Source organism: Heterodontus francisci, chromosome 29, assembly GCF_036365525.1.
Source record: "Heterodontus francisci isolate sHetFra1 chromosome 29, sHetFra1.hap1, whole genome shotgun sequence".
In the NCBI taxonomy this organism is placed as follows: Eukaryota; Metazoa; Chordata; class Chondrichthyes; order Heterodontiformes; family Heterodontidae; genus Heterodontus; species Heterodontus francisci.
In genome coordinates this window covers 32,840,803-32,850,991 of record NC_090399.1, presented here as the reverse complement: position 1 = coordinate 32,850,991, position 10,189 = coordinate 32,840,803, and positions in this window count along the sequence as shown.

Sequence of the window (10,189 nt, the reverse complement as noted above, 5' to 3'; positions counted from 1 at the left end):
AGCTAAAAACACGGTGTGTTTAAAATTAAATCCTGTTAAGTGTTTGGATTTGGAATGCACTTCCAAATACAAATTCAGTAGTGGCCTTCAAAAGGGAATTGGATAAATACCTGAAGGAGAAAAAAAATTGCAGGAATATGTCTCACTGCTTCTTTACATCATCCTTCATTTTCAGGGCTTTACACTCTCTTTTGCAATTTTGCCTATGTTTTCTAAAAGGTATTTAGTTTCTAACCTGGGTCATCTGCAATCATGGGGGGAATTTTAATCCCACACATGATAGACATGATAGAGGTATGAAAAATTATGAGAGGCATAGATAGGGTAGATAGCCAGGGTCTGTTTCCCATGGTAGGGGTGACTAAAACTGGAGGGCATTGATTTAAGGTGAGAGGGAGGAGGTTTAAAGGGGATCAAAGGGGTAATTTTTTTACACCAAGAATAGTGGGTATCTGGAATGATCTGCCTGAGGAGGTGGTGGAGGCAGGAACAGTAGCAATGTTTAAGAGGCATCTGGACAGGTACTTGAATGAGCAAGGCATAGAGGGATATGGAATTAATGCAGGCAGGTGGGATTAGTATAGATAGGCATTATGGTCAGCATGGACACGATGGGCCGAAGGGCCTGTTTCTATGCTGTACGACTCTATGACTCTACTGTAAGACCAGGTGAAGGCTAAAAGGGAACCCGAGATCTCTTTCTCACCTGGTCATAACAGAATGAAAGAAACATGGAAACATAGAAAATAGGAGCAGGTGTAGGCCATTCGGCCCTTTGGGCCTGCTCCACCATTCAAAAATGATCATGGCTGATTGTCTAATTCAGTACCCTGTTCCCACTTTTTCCCCATATCCCTTGATCCCTTTGGCATTAAGAATTATATCTATCTCCTTCTTGAATAGATTTAATGACTTGGAGTCCGCTGCCTTCTGCAGTAGAGAATTCCACAGGTTTACCACCCTCTGAGTGAAGAAATTTCTCATCATCTCAGTTCTAAATAGCATACCCTGTATCCTGATACTGTGGCCCCTGGTTCTGGACTCCCCAGCCATCAGGAACATCCTCCCTGTATCTAGCCTGTCTAGTCCTGTTAGAATTTTATAGGCTTCTATGAGATCCCCTCTCATTCTTCTAAACTCTAGTGAATAGAGGCCTAGTCGACCCAATCTCTCCTCCTATGTCAATCCTGCATTCCCAGGAATCAGCCTAGTAAACCTTCTTTACACTCCCTCCATGGTAAGAATCTCCTTCCTCAGATAAGGAGACCAAAACTGCACACAATACTCCAGATGTGGTCTCACCAAGGCCCTGTATAACTGCAGTAAGACATCCTTGGTCCTGTACTCAAATCCTCTTGCAATGAAGGCCAACATACTATTCGCCTTCCTAATTGCTTGCTGCACCTGAATGCTTGTTTTCAGCAACTGGTGTACAAGGACACCCAGATCTCGTTGCACCTCCCCCTTTCACAATCTATCACCATTCAGATAATCTGCCATTCTGTTTTTACAACCAAAGTGGATAACCTCACATTTATCCACGTTATACTGCATCTTCCATGCATTTATCCACTCACCCAATTTGTCCAAATCACATTGGAGCCTCTTTGCATCTTCTTCACAGCTCACATTCCCCTCCCAGCTTTGCATTGTCTGCAAACTTGGAAATGTTACATTTAGTTCCCTCACCCAAGTCATTAATATATATTGTGAATAGCTAGGGCCCAAGTACTGATCCCTGCGGTACCCCACTAGTCACTGCCTGCCAACTGGAAAAAGACCCGTTTATTCCTACTCTTTGTTTCCTGTGCGTCAACCAATTCTCAATCCATGCCAATATATTACCCCAGTCCCATGTGCTCTAATTTTGCACATTAACCACTTATGTGGGACCTTATCAAAAGCCTTCTGAAAATCCAATTACACCACATCCACTGGTTCTTCCTTATCTATTCTACTAGTTACATCCTCAAAAAACGCCAGTAGATTTGTGAAGCATGATTTCCCTTTAGTAAACCCATGCTGACTTTGCCCAATCCTGTTTATGGCTTTCCAGGTGTTCTGCTATCACATCCTTTATAATAGACTCTAGCATTTTCCCCACTACTGATGTGAGGCTAACTGGTCTGTAATTCCGTTTTTTCTCTCCCTCATTTGTGAAATAGTGGAGTTGCATTTGTCATCCTCCAATCTGTAGGAACTACTCCAGAGTCCATAAAATTTTGGAAGATGACCACCAATGCATCTACTATTTCCAGGGCCTCTTCCTTTAGTACTCTGGGATGTAGATTATCAGGGCCTGGGGATTTGTCAGCCTTTAACCCCATTAATTTACCGAGCACTATTTTTTTTTACCAATAATGATTTCCTTCAGTTCCTCCCTCTCATTGGACCCTTGGTTCCCAAATATTTCTGGGAGGTTATTTGTGTCCTCCTTAGTGAAAGAACTCACCCTAGTCTGATGCTCAGAGCATGGCATCTACATGGGTGGCTCACTTTGTGGTGCACACCGAGCATCACCCAACTTTGGGCCCAGCACACCTCTTGTGACACGTGTCAACTTGTTGATCTATCATCCTTTATATCTACCTCCTTGCTGCTCCAGGCAAAGAGATCCCACAATGCTCAGGAGGCGAGTCGGACTGGTGGAGGAGTACCGGCTCTCCAGACGCTGACACAGGCTGAGGAGGAGGCCCTGAAACTGGCAGCGACACATGTGGACTGTGCAGTCAGTGACATTGAGCTCGGGGTCCTGTATGAACGTACAGCCATTTGATACACACAATGATCACTGTGAAAATCGTACTGATTGAGACAATGCTGTCATCATCGTTACAGAAGTACCATAAAGACTGAGAGTGTACTATTATCATTGTAAAATGCAGGTTAATGCCTTGGTGGCCCAGGACACCTCCTGCACCTCAGAGGAAGAGACATCCTCCGAAGAAAAAGTGTCCCATGACACTCCTGCACCTTTCACCAGCGCAGATACAGTCACCTCGGTGGGAATGCGATTGGCCTTAGAGTATGGTTCACAGGCTGGTGAGAGCACTTCACACGCACCCGTGCAGCTGATTGAGACTGAGAAAGCCGAGGCCCCTGACAGTTGGAGGACTGTGGCTGGCCAGGCCCATGCTGAGCCCAGGCTACTGATGACCCTCTGTTGTGGACAGCACAGGGCATCCTGGAACTGCAGCAGCAGTCATGGCAACATCTGGTGGAGATGTCACAGGCCGTGCGCAGTCTTGAACAGATGATGGGGGAGTCCATCCAGGCCATGACAGCTGCCATGTCCCAAGCATTTGAGCACATGGCATCATCCATGGAGAGGACCGGTATCCGCAGGAACAATGGGAATCATAAGGACCATTCTATCCCGATGATATGGCTGACTTCGCAATTGGGGACTGCTGGATATACCCTGGTCAAACCCTTCAAGGTACAGTTGTCCCGTATTCCCCTGAGTCCAGCTAACTGGGCCAACTGTGTGCTATAGATCCAATCCGGTACCGCCCCACTTTGGATCTGATCAAGGTTGTGTCTCATTTGTTCCACCATCCACAGCCCATAACGTGTTCCAATGACCAATCCCAGGTGTCTTTGTATGTGATGTGGGGTATAACGGGGAATCCCAGCCGGACAGAGTTAAACCTGTAAAACAGAGTAAATCAGAGACTTCTGATTTAAATATTTAAATTACCAACCCGCCTCCTGGGAGTGGTTGTCTGTCCGTCCCCTTTCCTGACTCCGTTAAACTGGGAAGTGGGTGGTTCAGAGGTCATTTGGGGTCGGGGGTTGAGATTTTTAAATTTTAACCTCTGACCCGCCCCCAGTCCCCACTATTTTTGTTGCTAAAATCCTGCCTTTACTGTCTGGGTCAGACATGGAGAATTTGATCAGTAATTTCCAGTCTCTTTTCCCTTCTCTCTCTTATAGTTAATTTACTGGCGATTGTGATCCTGTCCCGGGGAAAGTGCAACCTCTCCACCTGCACCACTCGCTACCTGGTAGTCATGGCAACAGTGGATCTACTGGTCATTATCACTGAGGTCATTCTGTTCCAGATCAATTATTATTATTTCCCGGTGTCTTTCTTGGACATCACCCCTGTGTGTAGTGTTATCAATGTCCTGATCCACACAGCCATAGACTGTTCTGTCTGGTTCACCGTCACTTTCACCTTTGATCGATTTGTGGCCATTTGTTGCCAGAAGCTGAAAACAAAATGTTGCACCAAGAAAACTGCGGCTGTGGTTCTAGCAACAACCTGTATTCTGCTCTATTCAAAAAACATCCCCTTTTACATTGTATATGAACCTGGAGAGATAATCGAGAATGTGCCATTATTCTGTTTTATGAAGCCAAGCTGTTATACTGAGCCCGGATGGGTGGGATTTGCCAAGTTTGAAAAGCTTTTAACTCCATTGATCCCATTCGCTTTAATCCTGTTGCTTAATGCTCTGACAGTCAGTCACATTTTAGTGACCAGTCGAGTCCGTAAGGGACTGAGGGGTCAGAGCAAGGGAGAGAATCGCAGTGACCCAGAGATGGAGAGCAGAAGGAAGTCTGTGATTTTACTCTTCACCATATCCGGCAACTTCATACTTCAAGAACATAGAACATATAACAGTACAGCACAGTACAGGCCCTTCGGCCCACGATATTGTGCCGAACCTTTAACCTACTCTAAGATCAAACTAACTACCTACCCTTCATTCTACTATCATCCATGTACCTATCCAAGAGTCGCTTAAATGCCCCTAATGTATCTGCTTCTACTACCACCGCTGGCTGCGCATTCCACGAACCCACCACTCTCTGTGTAAGGAACCTACCTCTGACATCTCCCCGAAACCTTCCTCCAATCACCTTAAAATTATGTCCCCTGGTGATAGCCCTTTCCACCCTGGGAAAAAGTCTCTGGCTATCCACTCTATCTATGCCTCTCATCATCTTGTACCCCTCTATCAAGTCACCTCTCATCCTTCTTCGCTCCAATGAGAAAAGCCCTAGCTCCCTCAATCTTTCTTCGGAGGACATGCCCTCCAGTCCAGGCAGCATCCTGGTAAATCTCCTCTGCACCCTCTCTAAAGCTTCCACATCCTTCCTATAATGAGGTGGCCAGAACTGAACACAATATTCCAAGTGTGGTCAAACCAGGGCCTTATAGAGCTGCAGCATAACCTTGCGGCTCTTAAACTCAATCCCCCTGTTAATGAAAGCCAACACACCATATGCCTTCTTAACAACCCTATCAACTTGGGTGGCAACTTTGAGCGATCTATGGACATGGACCCCAAGATCCCTCTGTTCCTCCACACTACCAAGAATCCTTTCTTTAAGCCTGTATTCCGCATTCAAATTCGACCTTCCAAAATTAATCACTTCACACTTTTCCAGGTTGAACTCCATCTGTCACTTCTCAGCCCAGCTCTGCATCCTGTCAATGTCCCGTTGCAAGCTACAACAGCCTTCCACACTATCCACAACTCCAGCAACCTTCGTGTCATCGGCAAACTTGCTAACCCAGCCTTCCACTTCCTCATCCAAGTCATTTATAAAAATCACAAAGAGCAGAGGTCCCAGAACAGATCCTTGTGGAACTGTGGTTGGTATATGTTTTATATTACTTTGGAATCGCAGATCACTTCGATTCTGATTCTGATTATACATTTCAAGAAGTCGGATATATGCTGCTGAATTTAAGTTGCTGCACAAACACATTTATTTATGTGGTGACTCAGTCCAAGTTCAGAGAGCAGGTCAAGAGAGCGGTGAAATATCCGGTTACATCAATTATTCAATTGATGAACAAACAAAACAACTGAGAGCAGCCCAGAGGCAGGTCCCCGTGTTTCCAGTCCATGAATGGAATATTTATCCCCAGACTTCCATCAACTGAATGACAGCAGGAATCACTGGGGATGTGAAAAAATCCCCAGTGGCGGAGTGGGGGCTGGAAGAGACCACCCCCTGCAGGACAGGAGGGGATACAGCATCCACAGTCTCTCCTCCACATCTACTGGTTCCATTCTCAGTTCCTCACATCTGCTCAGAAAACAAATCATTCTCACAAAAGCCAAAATGATGCAGATGCTGAAAGTCTTCTCGTGTGAATTAATTTTTTTCTGGAGGCTCTTTATTTGAGTCCGTCTCCTTTCCATTCCCACCACCTGGTCACTAGCGTCTCTCTTTCTCCCTCTGTCTCCGAGTAAGACAATGTTGTGTGAGTGGGGGGTTTGTGTCAGGACAAGCCCAGTCAAGGGTCTGGGATAGGGAGTTGGGACCTGGGGTGAGGGAATGGGGTCGGGCTCGGCACAGGAGCCGGCAGCCCTGGGACCTCAGCTTCGCGGTGCTCGGATGGACGGGGCCAAGTCCCTTCCTGGCTCCCATGTTCGCTGATATTGATAACGGTTCCCTCTCCTCAGGTTCTGTCCCTCACTCTTTCAAATCTCTGGTTATCACCCTTCTCCTAAAGCAAAAATCCCTTGACCCGCTCTGTCCTTGCAAATGAATGTCCCATCTCCAAACTCCCTTCACTCGCCAAAGTCCTTGAACGTGTTGTCACCTCCCAAATCCATGACCATCTTTCCCGGAACACCATGTTGAAATCCTCCAATCAGGTTTCTTCCCCTGTTACCGTACTGAAACAGCTCTTATCAAAGTCACAAATGACATCCTATGTGACTGTGACAAAGGTAAACTTTCCCTCCTCGTCCTTCTCGACCTGTCTGCAGCCTTTGACATGGTTGACCGCACCATCCTCCTCCAATGCCTCTGCACTGTCGTCCAGCTGGGTGGGATTGCTCTCACCTGGTTCCATGCTTATCTATCTAATCGTAGTCAGAGAATCACTTGCAATGGCTTCTCTTCCGGCTCCCTCACTGTTACCTCTGGTGTTCCCCAATGATCTATCCTTGACCCCCTCCTATTTCTCATCTACATGCTGCCCCTCAGTTACATCATCTGAAAACACACTGTTAATTTTCACATGTACACTGACAACATCCAGCTCTACCTCACCACCACCTCTCTCAACTCCTCCACTGTTGATAAATTATTAAACTGCTTATCTGACATCCAGCACTGGGAGGGCAGAAATTTCTTCCATTTAAGTATCGGGAAGGCAGAAGCCATTCTCTTTGGTACTGCGACAAACTCTGTTCTCGAGCCACCGACTCCATCCATCTCCCTGGCAACTGTCTGAGGCTCAACCAGACTGTTCACAACCTGAGATGAGCTTCCGAGCTCATAGTCACTCCATCACTAAGACCGCCTATTTCAACCTCTGTAACATCTCCCGACTCCACCCCTGCCTCAGCTCATCTGCTGCTGAAACCCTCATCCATTCCTTTGTTACCTCCAGACTCGACTATTCTAATGTATTCCTGGCTGGTCTCCCACATTCTACCCTCCTTAAACTTGAGGTCATCCAAAACTCTGCTGCCCATGTCTGAACTCGCACTAAACCCTGTTCATCACCGAACCCATCACCCCCTGTGCTCGCTGCCTTTCATTGGCTCCCGGTCCTCCTTGCTTTCAAATCCCTCCATTACCTCACCCCTCACTATCTCTGTAACCTCCTCCAGCCCCTACACCTCTCCCTATCTCTGTCACCTCCTCCAGCTCTACAAGCCTCCCTATCTCTGTAAATGCCACCAGTCCCTACATCCCTCCCTATCTCTGTAACCCCTCCCTATCTCTGTAACCTGCTCCAACCCTACACCCCTCCCTATCTCTGTTACCTCCTCCAGCTCAAAAAGCCTCCCTATCTCTGTAAATACCACCAGTCCCTACATCTCTCCCTATCTCTGTAACCTGCTCCAACCCTACACCCCCCCTATCGCTATACCCTACACCTCCTCAATCCCAGTGTAGACCCACTCAACCTCTCTAAATACTTCTACACCATCTCCAACCTGGAAATACGTGGGCAGTGATTGCTCCTCTCTACGTGGGCAGTGATTGCTCCTCTCTGTCTCTCTTTCCCTCTGTCTCTCTCTTTGTTCCTTTCTTCGTCTCTCTCTGCCTCTTTCTGTCTTTTGCTCACACTTTCTCTTTCAGTCTCATTGTTACTTTCAATCTCTCGTTTCTCAATTCCCTTTACCCTCCCAACCTCTCTCCAACATACTCTCTCTCCCCTTCCCCTCTCTCCAACCCTCTCTCTCTCCCCCCTCCTCTCTCCAACCCTCTCTCTTCCCCTCTCTCTAGCCCTCACCCTCCTGCTCCCTTCTCTGGTATACTCTCTTTCACTTGCGCTTTCAGTCACCCTCTTTCTCTCAATTTGTCTCTCTCCCACCCCTCCAGACTCTCTCTCCCCTCACTCACCCTCACCCTCCCCCCATTTCCTAATCCCTCTCCCCTTTCCCGCCTCTCTTCCCTCTCTCGTCCTACTCCCTCGCACCCTACATCCTCCCTTCCCCGGTCCATCTCTCCCTCTATCTCACCCTCTGCCTCCACTCACTCTACTCAATCCGTCTCTCACCCTCACCCACCACCCTCCCTCACCATCTCCCCCGTACCAACGCCTGTCCCACTCACTCTCTCTCCCTCTCCCATTCCCTCTGCCTCTCTCCCTCCCTCACCCCTCCCTCTCTCTCTCCATTCATCCCTACTCACTGTTACTATTTGGAAGGTGTAGAGGGAGCTTTCTTTTTTGTTTTTTTTTGTAACTGCACTGGGAGTGTTTGATCAGACATTGTACAGGGAGCTTGAATCTGTGTCTGACCTTTTTTTAATTTGTTGAGGTGGCCTTTATTCCCCAGGCCCCATTTATCTGTATTTTAAATAAATAACATGATGAAAACAGCAAAATAAAACAAAACTTGAATTGAGACCCTATCATCCACATCGATAATGCTCTCCAGTCCCTGCGATGCTCATCGGTCGCGGAAGGCCTCGAGTGAACAGACGGAAACCACATGCTCATTGATCATTGTGTGTCTGATACACTCAACAGCTCATTGCTCTGTCTCCCTCTGTCCCCATGTCCCCCTCCGTCCCCGTGACTACCTCCATCCCTGTGTCTCCCTCCGTCCCCATGTCCCCCTCCGTCCCCGTCTCCCCCTTCGTCCCCGTGACTCCCTCCATCCCCGTGTCCCCCTCCGTCCCCGTGTCCCCCTCCGTCCCCGTGTCCCCCTCCGTCCCCATGTCCCCCTCCGTCCCTGTGTCCCCCTCCATCTCCGTGTCTCCCTCCATCCCCCTGTCCCCCTCTGTCCCTGTGTCTCCCTCTGTCTCTCCATCTGTCTTTGTATCTTGCTCACTGACTCTGTCTCTGTCTGTCTGATAGTGTTTTGTCTTTATGTCGTTTCTGGTTCCCAGATGTTGGAAAGAATCACACTTTAAACTTGGAAAAGGCTGGAGTCAGTCTTGTTTATTACAGAACCTCTGTGCTCTCGAACCTGATTCAACTGATTCTTGCGTTACATATAACAGGACTCCCCAGTGCAGCAGTGAATGTGGCCCCCCCACACCCCGCTACTGGAACGCTTACACATAACAACTAGTTCCCAGCTAATTAGTTCCTAACACTGTACAGATAGTATAACAATATATAACATCCCTCTTTCTTTAAAACATAAAGCCCCCTATATCAATATAACTGTCACTATAAATAAAGAAGATTATCATCTGACTTTTGAAAATAATCTGAACGCCTTTTTAGAGTCTTTTATAGCATGTGGGCGTCTCGGGAGAGACCAAGGCTAAGGGAGTAAACCCGAATAGAAAATCCGGAGCGGAACCCCATAGGCGGTCATGTGTTACCTTTGGCATGTTTCCGGCAGTTCCTGCAGCCATACCGGTGCCAAACGTCGTGCTCTGCACTCCTTTGGACCCCACCAGAAAGGCCGAGAGGGGGGTTTTGATGCTTGGGCAACTCTCAACCTCCATACATTCGCCCAGGCATGCGCCATGGAGAGGTCACTCCATAGTCGCCTCACAGCGACTGAAAGAAGACGGAAGGCAGCCGTTACGGGTTATAAGTTCAGCTCAATTGGCGTAGAGATTGGGCGCCACGGGTTGCCTTTGTCAGTGGGAGAGGTCATCGCATCTCACTGGACAGCTACCGCACGCCTCAAACCGGGCAGCCCCCGGTCAATAAGGTTCTGACCCGCCACAGTCCACCTGCTTCAATGGGTGCTTGGAGCTCAGGGTCATTGCCTGAAAAGTGGACTGCAACACCTCACCA